Source organism: Pygocentrus nattereri, chromosome 8, assembly GCF_015220715.1.
Source record: "Pygocentrus nattereri isolate fPygNat1 chromosome 8, fPygNat1.pri, whole genome shotgun sequence".
Classification (NCBI taxonomy): domain Eukaryota; kingdom Metazoa; phylum Chordata; class Actinopteri; order Characiformes; family Serrasalmidae; genus Pygocentrus; species Pygocentrus nattereri.
The window spans coordinates 7,483,366-7,500,866 of NC_051218.1; the positions used below are offsets into that span (position 1 = coordinate 7,483,366).

Here is a 17,501-nt window from a genome sequence, read left to right on the forward strand (position 1 = left end):
ATTGCACTCGTGGAAGAACGGTCAGAAATTCCCATAAACACACTCCTAACCCTTGTGGAAAGCCTTCCCAGAAGAGCTGAAGCTGTTATGTCTGCAAAGGGTGGGCCAACATCTATTAAACCCTATGGATTAAGAATGATGAACTCACTCAAGTTCATATGCATGTGAAGGTAGACGACCGAATACTTTTGGAAATATAGTGTAGATTATTGGTAAATACATTTTAGAAGTTTGATGTATAATCCGTTACAGAGATTTCTGCTATTTCTGACACCAAACCGCCCAAATAAGCCTCATTCTGACAGCATTACTGAAAAAGAGTCTTTTCTGTGGATAAACATCTGAAATAGACCCTTAAAATAACACCCAGATAAATTCAGTGGGCTGGCTACAAGAACATTTTTGAAAATCTAAAAATACTCCAGTCTTTCAGTCATAGCCACTTGAAAAAACACAGGGATTGTTTTTATGGCCAAAAACACCCAGAAATCTAAAGAACAGCTCGATAAGTTTGCCAAAAACAATATTCAGGGAAGTAAAAGTGGAACAAAGGGAAAATATTCAGTATCACTCAGTGCTAGTTCACCACTGGTCTGTGTGAAAGAGCAGTAGTTTTGAGAAAGAGGTTCAGTGCGACCTCTGAGAGCTGCCCAAATGATATTGGTTTGGCAGACGTCATTTATACACACACACGCCATCTCTGCCTGCCACTGTGTGAGTGTGTGTGTGTGTGTGTGTGCTGTAGGCTGTGGGAACGGACTATTCCAGGATATTCCAACCCAAAAAACCAAACCCACCAGTACTAACAACATAGAGACCAACTGAGAGTAAAATAACAAATCCCGGCTCATCACACTCCACACTCCTGCGCTGATGGCAGGGATGGATTACTGACCAGGCCTCTGACTGCCAGGGGCCCTGGGGGGCTTCAGACCACAAGGCCTGAAGGGGTGCAAATACTTGGGACAGACCACTGCTGACATACACATCAAATGAATGAATAGCCATTGAATGTGCACAAATGACTAAATAAATGACACAAATGAAGAGTTTTTATACAATATTTTGTTATTCCCACTCAAATGGGATGGGATCTTACACAAAACCGTTCAGCTGCAGACACACAGTGATTTGAAACACATGGGTAGTGTTAGTTAGTTGGCTGTGCTGTTTTTGTTGTTCAGAACCTTTAGATTTGGGTTGGATTCCCATCCCAAGACTCAACATAGACTCACACTATAGAGACTTGAGACTTGAATAGCATTTACAACATAGAGACTCCAGAAAACTCAGACTCCCCTCCTGGAGATTTAAGACTCAACCGAGACTCACATCACAGAGACTCTACACTCAACTCGGACCCGCAATATGGAGACTTGAGACTCGACATAGACTCACATAAAGGAGACTCATGCCTTGGACTTGAATTCACATCTTAGAGACTCGATATTTGATTCACACCGTCACCTCACCGACTCAAAACTTGGACCTGCGTCCCAGAGACTCGAAACTGGACATGGACTCGCATCTCAGAGACTCGAAGCTCGACTCTGACTCACACCTCCCAGACTCAAGATTCAACTTACACTCACACCTCACAGACTGGAGACTACACTCACACTCTTACCTCAAAGACTCAAAACTCGACTTGGTCTTGCGACTCAGAAACTCAAGACTTGAGTTAGACACACCTTAGAGACTCGAAACTCAACTCGGACTCACAGCTCAGAGGCTCAACTCTGACTTGGACTCGTGCCTCAGAGACTCAAGACTCGACTCGGACTCACAGCTCAGAGACTCAACACTCACCTCACACCTAAGAGACTGGAGACCTGACTCGGACTCACAACTCAAAGACTCGAGACTCGACTCAGACTTGAATTAATAGAATTCTGAACATGTATTTCATACCCCGCTGTGCTAACTGCGTGCCTCACCTTAACTGTGTGGAGCTGTTGAGTTTCTCTACTAGACTTGATTAAGTTGTTTCTGACACTGTATGACGCACATTACCTATAAACATGGACTAAAGTACGTCACATACCTAAAAACAGTAGCAGCATCTTGAAGCCTGAAATCTGTCCGTACTTTTGTGTTTAGGAGAACGCGTTTAACAGCAGGATGTGCTCTGTTTCAGACACACACACACACACACACACACCCTCTTACACACGGCAGCCCAAAGCTCTGCTCTCCTGCGATGTGTCACACACACTCGGTGCCACTTCTGGTGACGCTGGTTTTGTTGAAGCTTTGCAGGATGTGAGTGTTTGTGAAGCTTTAATCAGGCCGTGTGTGCAGTGTGTGTTGGTGTTGTGGGTTAAAATAGCTGTTGTGCGATGATTTATTCATTCTTCCTCCGCCCACTGCTGGGTTTGAAATGGAGCTGTCAGAGCCGATGCTGTTCCGCAGGTGCAGCTCAGTCTGTCCTGACAGAGCCGAGCTGATAACCTGCAAACAGCGCTGAGTGACGGCTCAGAGAGTTACGTAATCAGCGCAGGAGTGGGCACGAATATGTACACTGTAAAAGAAATCCCCACAAATATGGTACAAAGTCAGGCAGCAAACTTGCCAGCAGGAAGATAACTAACTACTGGTTTACTTATGCAAGTATAGTTACAGGGAAACTCCTTCAAGTTACAGTTGGGTCATTCTACAGAATCTTTTACAGATATATTCCACTTAAAAAACATGTTAGGGTTACAATTTACTTACATTTTGAAATTAAACAATACATTATTTTAACAGCTACACCTTCTTGAGCCTCAATTTAGTAATATTTGTTTTTAAGTCAATCATAATGAATGCCAATCACCACAGAAGAGCTCGAGCCCACAGCCATGTGTGAAGGCTGAGGACATAGTTTAAAGAAAAAAATGTTTTTTCTGCAATTTTAACACCAATAATCTATACATGACTATGGAATATATAAATTCAATGACATAAAGAAAACAAAAGCCAAAAAAAATTATATATTATAAAATATATAATGAAAGGTCCCCAGGAGTCGAAGGTCACTGGTGTTACCGTGTATTTTAAAAATCTCTTATTTTGAAATAAAAGTCACACTGATGACATCACTCGACTTAGTTTTACCTGTTTTCTAAGGATCTATGAAGAAAACAGAGATTTTCTCATTTAGCTCATGGTTTCATATGAAGCTTTTAGCTGACGTCACTGGTGTGACCGACTTTATTCTGAGGTCATTGTGACAAAACAACACAAATGGATTAAATTTCATATTTTAGTGGATGTTCCATGATTGATAGCATGTGGTTTGATGCTCAGTAGCAGTTCTTGTGTAAAATGCATTATTCATTAAAAATGTCTCTCTTGTTTTCTTTATTATGTGAAACACCAATGAGGATTGGTAACACCCGTGACTCCTATGGAGAGACAGAAAATCAGCATTTCTGTAGAATGACCAAGCTACTAGCAGTTACTAATAGGTTTACAACAACCTCAAAATAAAATGTTTTAAATGTTAACTAGATTTAAGATACTTTTAATTAATTTGGTCTTTCTTTACAGTGTCCTAGAGTGACGTCAGTAAACAGTCATCGCACAGAGCTGCCGCTGCTATTTTCCATTCCTAAGAACTAACTGGAACATTGATTAGACTACAGCTCGTATTCACAGTCAGTGACCTATCTGGAACTTCCAGAAGGATTAGAGTGACTTTTTTGTTTCCGTACTCTGTAAATCAAAGCAGAATTAGTTGACTCCTCTGTCACCTCCTAATTATGTTAGTAACTAAAGGGTGCAGCCTTCAGTCCAGCTCCTGAAGTCCTAACCAATGGGAGAGCAGCTGAGTTGTATCTACCTGGATACCACAGAGAGAACAATCCTGATTGGTGTTTAGGGATTTTTGTCCTTTTTCCAAACAAACCTTAACAAGTATCTGCAATACGTTTAAATACAAAAAGCATGATAATTACGTTAAATAAAAGGTAGACTTTCTCTAAAGTGTCCAGAAGTCTGATATATATATATCCTCATATCTTCAAAATAGTAACTTTACTTTATTGAGCACTTAATTAGGAACACCTCCTTGTTTCTACACTCACTGTCCATTTTATCAGCTCCACTGACCATATAGTTTCACTTTGTAGTTATACAGTTACTGACTGTAGTCCATCTGCACACTTTGTTACCCTGTTCTTCAGTGGTCAGGACCCCCAGGGACCCTCACAGAGCAGGTATTATTTGGGTGGTGGATCATTCTCAGCACTGCAGTAACACTGACATGGTGGCGGCATGTTAGTGTGTGTTGCACTGGTGCAAGTGGATCAGTCACAGCAGTGCTGAAGAACAGGGTGAAACAGATGGACTACACGCTATAATTGTAGAACTATATGGTTAGTGGAGCTGATAACATGCACAAGGAAATGTTCCTAATAAAGTGCTCGGTAAGTGTATATTTACCCCGGGGCATCTAGCCACTGAGAAATCAATAAAAGAGAAAGAAATCAATTACCCTGATAAACCCAGGTCTTCTGTGGAAAGCAGGGCCTGTAGCACATCATCCACAGCAGTTAACAGCTCGTCTGTGAGTGAGTAATAAGGTAAGCTGATTCGTCACTTCTGACAGATTAAAAAGCTCTGGCAACATCAAGTGGAATAATAGTTAACGCTAGTCACACAGAGGGGGAGAGTCACTTTCTAAACTGCACAAAATGAGAGAGGTAGAGAGAGAGAGACAGAGAGAGGAGAGAGAGAGAGGAGAGAGAGAGAGAAGAGAGAGGGGGAGAGAGAGAGGAGAGAGAGGAGAGAGAGAGAGAAGAGAGAGGAGGAGAGAGAGAGGAGAGAGAGGAGAGAGAGAGAGAGAGAAGAGAGAGGGGGAGAGAGAGAGGAGAGAGAGGAGAGAGAGAGAGGAGAGAGAGAGAGAAGAGAGAGGGGGAGAGAGAGAGGAGAGAGAGGAGGGAGGGAGAGAGAGAGAGAGAGAGAGAGAGAGAAGAGAGAGGCGGAGCGAGAGAGGAGAGAGAGGAGAGAGAGAGAGAGAGAAGAGAGAGGGGGAGAGAGAGGAGAGAGAGAAACAGGAGAAAGAGAGAGAGGAGAGAGAGAAAGAGGAGAGAGAAGAGAGAGATGGAGAGAGAGAGGAGAGAGAGAGAGACAGCGAGAGATGGAGAGAGAGGAGAGAGGGAGAGAGAGGAGAGAGGGAGGGAGGGAGAGAGGAGAGAGAGAGACAGAGAGAGATGGAGAGAGAGGAGAGAGGGAGAGAGAGAGAGAAAGAGAGAGATGGAGCGAGAGAGAGAGAGAGAGAGAGAGAGAGAGTTGGATAGCGTTCAGCAGAGGTGAGTCACCACTTCCACAACATGTGGGTTAATCAGCTGCTCTCAAGCTGACCTCATGGCCAGAGAAGTGGTCAGAGGTCTATTTCAGGTTTGTTTAAGGACGTCGCGATTAATCGACTAATCTCAATTACTCGTTTCAAAAGACAGCGATTTCAATTCTCCTGCTGTTTCTCTACAGTAGCAAACACAACCTGATGGACACACATTCACACACATTTTAACATATAGCATTTTTATCTCTTCAGCACAAAGTTTTTAAAATACATTTAATAAAGTATTTTGGATTTTTAACGTATCTACATGGCTTATTATTGTTAATTTAAATCTGTTTTCATTGTTTTGAAATGGTGCCTGAAGCTGCACCATTTAAGGTGGAACGGGAAAATTCAAACAAGAAGATGGCTGATGCACCATTTAAGGTGGAACGAGAAAATTCCAACAAGAAGATGGCTGATGCACCGTTTAAGGTGGAACGGGAAAATTCCAACAAGAAGATGGCTGATGCACCATTTAAGGTGGAACGGGAAAATTCCAACAAGAAGATGGCTGATGCACCATTTAAGGTGGAACGGGAAAATTCAAACAAGAAGATGGCTGATGCACCATTTAAGGTGGAACGGGAAAATTCAAACAAGAAGATGGCTGATGCACCGTTTAAGGTGGAACGGGAAAATTCAAATAAGAAGATGGCTGATGCACCGTTTAAGGTGGAACGAGAAAATTCAAACAAGATGCTGGCTGATGCACCATTTAAGGTAGAACGGGAAAATTTGGACCAGATGCTGGCTGATGCACCATTTAAGGTGGAACGGGAAAATTCGGACCAGATGCTGGCTGATGCACCATTTAAGGTGGAATGGGAAAATTCAATAAAGAAGCTGGTTGATGCACCATTTAAGGTGGACTGGGAGAATTTGGTCAAGAAGCTGGCAAATAAGATGCTAACTTGAGGCTTGTGTAAGAAGGTGCTAACGTTAATCTATTAAGGAATAATGCTGTAATTTACCGCTGCAAAGCTTTAACTATCACTGTAAATAAATAACTACTACATAAAGTTAAGATCCCCTGTATAGACTATTAAATGAAATAAGCTTCATATAAAACCAGAACAGCGGTTCTGTGACAGAAGCAGACCAGACGAACTATAAACGTGACATCTAATTGTGCATATGTAGTAATTTAGGGGGTGAACCAGCGGCCCACCTTAAGTTGTACAGCCCCGGTTTGCTGACTGTAACTCGTACAGTGGACAGAGATTAGACGAGGTTTAACTTAACTTCATATTTTTTTTCCCGTTCCACCTTAAATGACGTAGCACTTACATTCAGACCCATGTTCGTTCGCTAGAGTGTAAGTGTGGCACGATTTAAGGTGGAACGGAAATTCCAATAGGAAGCTCACATCAGGCCTGAGAGAATATCAAATGAGGCGGGAAGACATGGTGCTGCTAACTACGGAGCCCCGCTGATGACATCCTGTATACATACACTCTGATAGTGCATCATATTTACGGTTCATTTAATGTAAACAGTAGTAAATAACATTTACAGTTTTATTTCTAATACGAACACATACTATAAATAATATTTTGCACAGCCCAAATAAAATTCTGTAATGATGATCACACACATTCCTACTGCTCAAAAATACAAAACTGATCATATTCAGGTCTGTGTGTTTTCTTGTAATAATACTTTGGCCTATAAATCAAATCATGTTTATTGTCACATCACATTAACACAGGCGCTGATGAAGGACTAGAGGATGACCAACACAAACTGTGCAGCAGCAGATGAGCTATCGTCTCTGACTTTACATCTACAAGGTGGACTAATGATGTTGGAGTGTCTAATAGAGTGGACAGTGAGTGGACACAGTGCTTAAAAACTCCAGCAGCACTGCTGTGTCTGATCCACTCGTACCAGCAGAACACACTAACACACCACCACCACGTCAGTGTTACTGCAATGCTGCGAATGATCCACCACCCAAATAGTACCTGCTCTGTGAGGGGCCATGGGGGTCCTGACCACTGAAGAACAGGGTAACAAAGTATCAGAGAAACAGATGGACTACAGCCTGTAACTGTAGCTATACACTAAGTGGAGCTGATAAAATGGACAATGAGCATAAAAACGAGGTGGTCAGAATGTTACGCCTGATTGGTGTGTGTGTGTGTGTGTGTGAGAGTGTATATTCCATATTATATAAGGAATGGTAGAAGATGTTGAAGATGTCAGTCTATATAGATTTGCTAGATTGAAGTGACATTTCTAGTTGATGGTTAAGTCAAGTTGGAGTATTTTATATCTGTAGATACATTATTTCTGCCACTGAAGTGTAGTCAGAGCTCGTCAGTCCGAAGCCCCCCCCACACCCCCGTCCCTGCTCTGGTTCCTTATTTCAATTTCTTGAAGTTGGCAGTTCTGATAGTGTCTACATCTACAGTAAAGGCAAGGTAGTTCTCCATTTCCCTCATTCCAGGTGTAAGTAGGTGAATAACATTTTAAACTGAATTAAATTAAAGTGCAGTTTCTACAATCAGTTGCTGATTATATCATTTGAGGACATGAATCTTTCTGTCCTGAGACTCTGTTATAGTGTCACTAAAGTAGCACTACTGTTAACTCCTGCTGCAGTTTCACTCCTCAGTTTCCATCTTTCTGCCTGACTTTTTCACCTTTTCTTTACAGTCGAGTTCAAAACCCTCTGGCAGCTGCAGAGGGATCGGATGGCTGGAGGAGTTAAGTTACACACAGCTCAACATTCTGCTCCCCAACACACACAAGACCCTATGAGTTACCTGTCTTTTTAGCCACGGTGCCTTAATAATTGCTACCAGGAATGACTTATTACACCATCAATTCTCAAATGAAGGAATTTCCACATTCCTCGAAACACTTTTCCCATTTCATTCATATTTAATGGTCTGTCACTGATATTATCATGGAGTTTTTCATGCCTTCAGGCTCTCCAGCGCAGAATCATTTGCTCTCTGTTTTGTAAATGCATTAATACCGTCTGACATTCAGTGTTAAAACAGCATTGAGACAAAGCATCAGCTGCTTTATCCTCCAAAGCATGTAGTGGAGCAGAATGTGTTTTTCTTTGCGAGTCAGTGACCGCAGAAATGTGGACCTGCCCTCTAAAATACCTGCTCGAGCTGGAAACGCGCCTGATCTGATTAGTGGCTGCGGCTCAGGGCTTTGGCCAGCAGGGGACTCAACAAGGCTGATTACAATAGAATAGTAGTAAATTTGACCAATCAGTGACCTGCAGTATATCTGCCTTCACTCATACATCCCAGCTTGGCTACCAGAGTAAGCAGTTTAAGGTCCTGTACACAACACCGAAAGATGGTTCTTCATGGGTTCTTTAGTAAAGACAATGGTTCTGTATAGGACTATAAACACACAAAAAGCCATTTGCATGCTTAAGTGATTCTCTGCATGGATCTTCAGATTCACGTAGAACGTGTTGCATATGGTTCTATACAGAACCTTTTGAACACAACCAAAAAGCATCCTTTTATCGTTACAATAGCAGAACCCTTTTTGGTGCTATATAGAACCATATACAACACATTTTCCATCAAACTGAAGAACCATTTCACCACACAAAGAACCATTTAAGCACGAAAACAGGTCCATACAGTTCATTGTCTTTCCTAAAGAACCCTTGAACAACCCTCTTTTGTGAGAATGTGAAACACTGTAGGGAAGTCTGATGATATCAGAATCATATTGGTATTGGCTGGGGTGACCACATGACTTCTTTATCCAGGACTTAGGTCATGTCCTTTTCTTTGGACCTCAAATATGCAATGGGTTGGTTCCAAGGTGTCCTGGGTCCTGGAGGGTCTGGACCCCCTAATTAACCCCTTGGACCCCCTGAATGTCTCAAAATCTAAATTCTTGGGATCCCTGAAAATAAACTTATGATGTTATATGGTCTGCTTGGGTAAAACAGACGCTCAAATCCAGATTCAGTGAAACTGATTGTTTAGCTGCTTCCCCCAGCAGACTGTAGCAGACTGGTTCACCCAGTTGGTCCTTCATAGTCTAGAAACTGTAACTCTGCCCAGATTCCTCTGAAACACTTTACAATGAGCTACAGCAGATCTGAAAACCTAAAAACTCGCCCAGTTTCCAAAGAGTTTGGAGTGAAGAGAGACTGTTCCTCATTTCTCACACTGAAGACAGAAGAGGAGATGAGGAAGATCTCAGTTAATGTGAGGAAGAGCGCAGAACCGCACTAGTACAGAGACATTACAGAGGAACAGTTGATAAAACAGACATTTACTGACATTGAAGCATCAGTGCCACTATGGAGAGAGAGAGTCAAGTGATACTTCTTTAATCCCACAAACGGGGAAATTCCACCTCCGCATTTAACCCATCCATGAAGTGAAACACCACATACACACTAGTGAATAAACACACACTAGGGCCACTGAACACACTTGCCTGGAGCGGTGGGCAGCCCTATCCATGGCGCCTGGGGAACAATTGGGGGTTAGGTGTCTTGCTCAAGGATACCTCAGTCATGGACTGTCGGCACTGGGGATTGAACCGGCAAGCCCACGACTAACCACCAGCCCACAACTGCCCCAAAGCAGACAGATAACACGGGACCCCCGAATACCGGGGGGATTTACACACTAGTTACTCGACTAAATTATCTGGACTTTATTTGTTTTACTGCAATTGTAACCCTACAGAAGAAAATGCTACACTTCTCAGTAGTGATAATCAAGATTTGGTTCAAATTTCTATGGTTTATAAGTGGTTATGTATCAGCATCGGCAGATATCTGTATAAAAATATTGAATATCATCATCGGCCCATAGTTCCCATATTAGTGCATCAGATGTTCACCATTCCGGACTGCAAAACGTTGTTTGTGATAGGTGGGGCCAAGCATTAGCGATTACCCTCAACCCACCCCTCACCCTTCAGTGCTAGAGTCCACCTGTTATTGCTGTTCTTAGTGTTGTTGTCTCTTTTAGTTTTATTGTTATTGTTACCGTAACCACTGTCAGAGTTTAATATTACAAAAAAGAGTTATCTTACCGACCTGCTGGAGTTTAAAGTGTTTCTGGCCTCGGTTGTGTACCTGCTCGTGTCCAGTGAATTCTGACCTGCGCTGTGAGCCGCAGCAGCGTCTGCTAAGCGTATTTGGCCTTTTAATAATGAATGAGCCTCTGTCTTCCTCCTCTCACCATGAGCATGCTAAATGTTCCCCCACAAGAAAGAACTTTATCTCTGCATTATGTTTTCTGATAACAAGGCTTACCTGAGGACAAACTGAAGCTTTCCACCCTGACTTTAAATAACTTTAAAAATAAAACTACTATAAACACAGGCAAGTGCTTTTTTTCACAAAACAGTAAAAGTAGTTTATGAGATGATGGAGAAAAATAAGAAAAGTGCATTCAGTACACAAAGAAAAAAAAGTGCTTTGTAATTCAAATCAGAAATAATCCCTTGTTCAGAAATCTGCCTCTCAGAACCACAAAATGACGCTTTTGTGCCCCACAACAATAAAACTGCTCTGCTGGCCCAAACAGAGAGATGCCCCGGCTGTACGGTTGTTCTGCATGTGCCTTAACCCTCTGTCCAGTCTTGAACCCACACACGGTGAAAACAAAGGCGTCTGTTCATACGCGTGAGCGTGGAAATCTTGCGGTGTTTTCACAGTCGTGTTATTTCAGTGAAGTCAAAGCTGACTGGAGCGCGGAGAGGAAAGAAGGAGATATACACAGAAACTGCAGCGTATGCAGTCAGCTTACATTACATATGACCTTCCATCATGATCATTCAGAGACCTTCAGAGAAGGCCTTATGGTTTCTTTTAGTGCTGACTGATTAACCGAAAAGTAATCAACACCAAAATTCAGAACCTTTAACCGACGTAATCTTGCCCATGTCGGTTATTTCCTTTTTTTAAAAATCCTGCTAATCCTTTTCCGACTCTGTGTGTTCATGTACTGTCCCCTTGAAAAACATACTCCTGTGCGTGTGGTCACATGACTCCACCACGTCCAGTCTGCAGCATGGAAGCTAAGGCCATATTCCCTAAACTGACCCACATGAGCAAAAGAACAGAGCTTCACGTGGCTCATCCAGAGGTAAACAATCACGACTGCCAAAGAACACTGGTCGCTCATGGAGGATCAGCGTGAAGATATGTAGAACATATTTACAGTACAAACCTTTTCAGTGAACTGTGAGGGCAAAAAATAAAAAAATGAAAACAAAATAATCCTTCATTAATAATTCATAAAATAATTAATTAATTGTGATATTGATTTGAGGTCAAATCGCCCAGCACTAGTTTCTGTACTTGTCTGTAATTTTTAGATAATTTCTGTCTCATAAGCTGTGTTCCAATTCAGGGGCTGCATCCTTCAGAGGCTGCATCTGAAAGCTGACTGTGTCACAGCGGAGCGACTAGACTGTCCCATTTCAATGGCTCCTTCATATGCGTCCATGAAATGTCTCCTTCTTTTCCATGAAAACTAAGGGTCCAAAGGAGGATCTTGACCAGCCAACATATCCTGACATTCATTATGTGCAGGCCAGGATTTGAGAATATGGCGCTGTCAACAGAGGAGCGAACAGTGGCTGAGGAGACACTTTGGGTTTACAGTGATTCGAATGGTTAACCACATAAATATTAACAAAGCCAATGTGGTCTGAAGCAAAACTTATGCTAAAGTTTCATTTTGTTTTGGGGAGCAAAGAGAGACACTCTAATAAATGAATAAAATCAAAGTTTCTGGTTCCGTCGTTTAGTTACGCAGTGGTAAGGACAGGAACAGCGGCAGGAAATCCGCTGTAGAGCAGACTGTCTCATTTCATTTCAGCATTTGTGGGTCTTGAATTGGGACACAATGATAGAATAATCATGCTTGTTGTCTTTAAGCTCTACAGGTATTGCAGTAATGCTCTTAACCAGTGTGTCCTGCAGAGGTGCTTGTATAACATCTGACTGAAATGCATCACCTCCTGAGGAGGTTTAAATCTGTGTGTAATGTGTTTTGGGTAGGTTTACATCTGCATTTATACGTGGATAATCTCTATCCAGATGTAATCCTGATAATGCATGAAATGTCCAGGTGTAAGGGCACTTTTAAGACCATAAGCATTTTGCACTTCACTCACCGCCACTGACGTTTTGCTCACCACTTGGTGCTACATCATCAGCACGTGCAAACCATAGATCAGACTTTAGTCACAGTGTCCCATGTTCATACAGCCATATGTTCCCAGGATTCTATGTTCCTTGAGTATTCTCAGAGTCTAATATTCTCAGGGCAGTGTATTCCCAATGTCCTATGTTCCAGGGCCTTATATTCCCTGGGGTCCTTATTTTCAAGGCCCTATTTTCCTAGTGTCACATGTTCCCAGTGTCTTATGTTTACACAGTCCTTTGTTGCCAGGACCCTATGGTCTTAGGGGCTTATATTCCCAGGGCCCTATGTTCCAAGTGTCCCATATTCCCAGGGCCCTATATTCTCAGGGCTCAATGTTCCCAGTGTCCCATGTTACTAGAGTCCTATGTTCCCTGGGTATTCTCAAAGTCTAATATTCTCAGTGTCCTATATTCCCAGGGTCCTCTGTTCCCATCATCCCACTTCTCCAGGATTCTTTGTTCTCAGGTCCTATATTCCAAGGATTCTACGTTCCAATGGACCTATATTCCCAGGACCCTATATTTGAGGCACTTATATTCCCAGGGCCCTCTGTTCCAAAGGTCCCATATTCCCAAGACCCTATACTCTTAGGGTCCAAGGGGCCCATATTCCAAGGGCCTTCTATGCCAAGTGTCCCATAATCCCAGGGCTCTATGTTGCAAGGGTCCCATATTCCCAGGGTCCTATATTCACATTCCCTCTATAGCCAGGGTGCCCCCACGTTCCCCTAATACCATCTCACCCACAGCTAGTGCAGCACATCAAAACTTAATCCAGACAAACTAATTATTCACACTGTTTATGTAGCTAATTAGCTCACTCATGCTAGCATGGCTGAGGGAAAGTGTGTTCCTCATCGTTCCCTGTGTGACCTTTGATGACCCCAAAATGTTGACCAGGACCCTCGGAACCCTTTCACAGGTTAATGTCTCATATTGAGCAATGATGTGTCACTCAGAGCTGAACACACAGTCCTGGGAACACAGGTATACTTCTCCTTTAAACACACCACAACAGCGCACTGCAAGTGTCGTGGTCATAATGTAAAGCTCACAAGCTTGGCACACACACACACACACACACATCGCAGCACTGAGGGTGGGGTTATATACACACAAGCAGAAGAAGAGACAGCACTCTCTGAAACATCTTACAAACACTTCTGCACACACTCAGTTTAAGTGTTGCCAAAGTGCAGCAGCTCATACAGCTACAATTACTGCTCACCACAAACAGCAGTAATGACCTTTCACCACCCTGTGACATCAGAAGCCACGTGATTTCAGCCCCCATCCCCCCATCCCCTTTTCAGTTAAAGGGCCATATCAGAGAAAACTGAATTTCCTTCCGTTTTTTGAAGTAAAGAATTTCATTTAGAACATAAAAGGTTTCCACCACTGTTTTAAATTTTCTGAAAAATTCAGTCCTTAAGATGTTAACAAAGTCATTCAGAGTGGCCATCTGGACCAGCAGGAAAGTATTCAGTCTGTACCTGACGTTAAAAACCGAGTCTAGCACAGGAAACAATCACACACACATCAGCAAATCCATCAATGTGTGAATGGATCAGTCCAGCAGTGATGCTGACCACCCTGAAATGTTGGCACTGTTGATGTGTCTAGCTGGACCTAATGCAGCATCTAGGTATGCATATCTATGCTCTAACCTCATTAGCTAGTTCTTTCAAAATAAAAGTTCCTTCCTAACCACATTAGCTAGCATAAATTCTTCTTTCAAAATAAAAGTTAGGTGGGGCTCCCGAGTGGCGCAACTGTCTAAGTGCTGGTCGTCATCAGATCACAGGTTTGAATCCTGGTGCTGCTACAGCCGTCTGGGAGTCCAAGAGAGCACCACTGACCTCACTCTCTCTCTGGGTGGGTACCATGGGCCCCGTCTCCCCCCATCACTCAACGCGATGTTAGTCAGAGCAGGCGTCTATTAGCTGACGTAACAGATATGGTGGTTAGCGTCTCCTTCAAGTGCATTCGGCTATCCAATGACATTGCATGAGCAGCGGTTCGAAAAGATGCAGTGGCTGGTTTCACAGGTCTTGGAGGAAGCCTGTGCTGCCTTCACCCTCCTAGCATTGGTGGTATCGTGTGATTGGGGGAGTCCTAACTAGGGGTGGAATTGGAACTTAATTGGGGAGAAAATTTGGTAAAAGACCAATAAATAAATAAATAAATAAATAAATAAATAAAGACCAGGGGTCGATTCCCTGAAGGGAACAACATTATTTAGGGAGCAGTTGTGGGCTGGAGGTTAGGGAACTGGCCTTGTGATCACAAGGTCACCGGTTCAATCCCCAGAGCTGACAGTATGTGCCTGAGGTGTCCTTGAGCAAGACACCTAACACCCAACTTCTCCCCGGGTGCTGTGGATAGGGCTGCCCACTGCTCCGGGCAAGTGTGCTCACTACCCCTAGTGTGTATGTGATGTTTCATGTCACGGATGGGTTAAATGCAGAGGTCATATTTCCCTGTTGTGGGACTGATAAGGGTCAGTTCATCTTGAAAGTATAAATAATGTGAAGTGAAGCACCTGAGAGCGAACTGTGCAGAAAAGCCTTCACTTTCAGCAAAATGAAGACTAAAACATTGCATTTGCATCAGAGGTTCTGTCTTGAGGCCCAAGTGTAGAAAACAAAGAGGGTCTGTCATGGGAACTTTATCCCAGCAGCTCTCTGCCTGCCTGAGTGCAGTTAGGGAAGGCAGCGCAGGCCGATAAGCCTGAGTATGCCAGTGCAGGACGGTCATTAGTGGTGAATCTCGCTCTGCTGTGCTCTGTCATTAAAGCTGGGCTGCTGTGGTAGTCTAGACTTTATAGGAACACACCCAAACTGCCTTTAAACTGCAGGCTGAGCTCCTTTCTTTTTTACTTCATCTTTGAAAAGTTCCTCGAAGTATATAATGCTAAATAATCATAGGAAATCAAATTAGCTTCATCAGTGTCAGTTTGCAGTTTGTTGAGTCCCTTTAAAGAGTACAGAAGCTTCAGCATCTACATAAGCCACAAACTACTGATGAGAAATTGATGCACAATGACTTTCTATGTGCGGTGTGATGTCATGTAGTTTGTGAGATGCATTTTGGTAAAATTGACCTTTTTACATAAAGACATACATGCTGTTTGCTCATGAAGCACTTCTTAAAGCAAAGTTCCACCAGTTTTTTTTTCTCCGTAATTAAATGGTTAAGATGTAAACCGAGCGGTTCAGAGTCGTTCGGTGTGAAACGCTCTGTTCTAGATAAACTGAGTCAGAACTGCTCACAGTGGTGGTGATAGGAACCAGACATCCCCCTCTTAAAGCTCCCTCACAGAAAATTCCTACATGAAATGGTTCTGAATTCACTGCCTGATGACTGAGACGTTGTTTTATGATAGTTTAGAGAACTTAAAGTCCAATCATGGTGCAGGGATACATGCAGGGCGCCGTGCGGCAAAATAGTCCCCAAAGAAAACTGATTATTGCAGATTTTCCACTATTTTCCATCATCAACATTCCATATAAACTCAGAAGACTGGTGTAGGTTCACAGGTGGTTTTGGACAGCATGTTAAATTCCCCCCCCTGGGATTGGGGAGTCCCCAACTGAGATCTTCCTCGTCTCCTCTTCTGTCTTCAGTGTGTGAAATGAGGAACAGTCACTCTTCACTCCAAACTGTTGGGAAACTGGGTGAGTTTTCAGGTTTTCAGATCTGCTGCAGCTCATTGTAAAGTTTCTCAGAGTTGGTTTCTAGACTATGAAGGACCAACTGGGTGAACCAGTCTGCTACAGCACCACCCTGAGGCAGAGCAGAGCTGTAGCTCTATTTAGTTAAGACCACCAGAGATATCTGTGTTGTAGTCATGGCGACGCCTGGTTCCTATCACCACCACTGTAAAGGTATCTGAACTATTTCACACCAAACCGCTCTGAACCTCTCTGCTTACACCTCACACACTGAATTATGGAGGAATTTTGAAAAATCAGTGGATTTTCACTTCAAGCAACTGCCCATTGACTTCTATTGTACTTCTGGGTTGAGTCAACTGCTTTTCTAGTCTTTTTAAGTTCAGGGAAATGTGTCAAAGGTATTGTCTGTAGTAATCGACCGTTCACTACAGATGCAGCAGATAGACGTCAGGTGGAGAGACGCTGAAGTATTTCTTTAAATCTGCCCAGTTAAAGCAGAATGTGTGAAAAGGTGAGACCTACCTCAGCACTGAGAGAAGAGTTAGGAACTCCCCCAGGTCTTCATCCTCTCCGTCTTTAAAGAGCAGCGCTGCTCAGAGCCCAAGAGTCTGTGAAGCACACACGCCGCTGCTGCAGACTAAAATGACCTTAAGATTTGCTTTAGAGTGAAGCCCACATCTCTGCGCTGGGCAGGCAGCTCCAGCTGGGCTCCAGGCCAGACAGACATGAAAACTATTCTATTTCTGTCTGCCGTATGAAAGACGAGGCTGAAAACTTCTTTCTTTCTTTTTTTCAGGCTTTGTGGTCAAGCATGTAATTGCAGAGTGACCAGTTATGGTGGAGTGTAATTGTAGACTTCATCAGATCCGGCCAAACTGCTGATGCTTAAAGGTGGTGGACTTTTAAAGTCCCACAAAAACAACTCGAGCTGCATAAATAAATGGGGGCTGGAATCCAGATGTGTGGAATGGGAGTCGGAGAGGCAGACGGAGCCGGAGAAAACACTGGAGAGAGCCAGACGGCAGAGCTGCCACAGCAGCAGAATGAAATCATATTTCTTACTCGGCCACAGCGTGTTTACTTTCTCCTGAGAGAGGGGAGCTGGGGAGGATGAGGATGTTGTTTGGGAGAAAAAAAAGCTATTTCTGGACTTTTACCATCAAATTTCCAAAAGGTGTCTCGTTTCGCTTGAGCACCGGAGCGCAGATTCCCTGGAAACGCAGAGAAACACCCAGAAAATCCCTCAAATACAGCAGCAGACAAACTGAGGCCACAATAACAGAAACGTCAACACGTACAATAAACACTGACAGTTATACACTCTGTAAAAAAG

The 17,501-nt window shown here is 43.1% G+C and overlaps 1 protein-coding gene across 2 annotated transcripts in view; it reads right to left on the reverse strand.

Annotated features, from left to right (window-relative positions):
* Positions 1-16,992, reverse strand: part of LOC108443060 (INSC spindle orientation adaptor protein) — a 68,861-nt gene extending 51,869 nt beyond the window's left edge. Inside the window, exon 1 of one of the 2 annotated variants that reach the window (XM_037540427.1) lies at positions 16,691-16,992. The gene's annotated coding sequence lies outside the window, so the exon portion shown is untranslated. Of the gene's footprint in view, positions 1-10,370; positions 10,429-16,690 lie in introns of those variants that run through there. The other variant, XM_037540428.1, reaches the window with a different exon arrangement.
* Between the last annotated feature and the right edge of the window lie 509 nt (positions 16,993-17,501).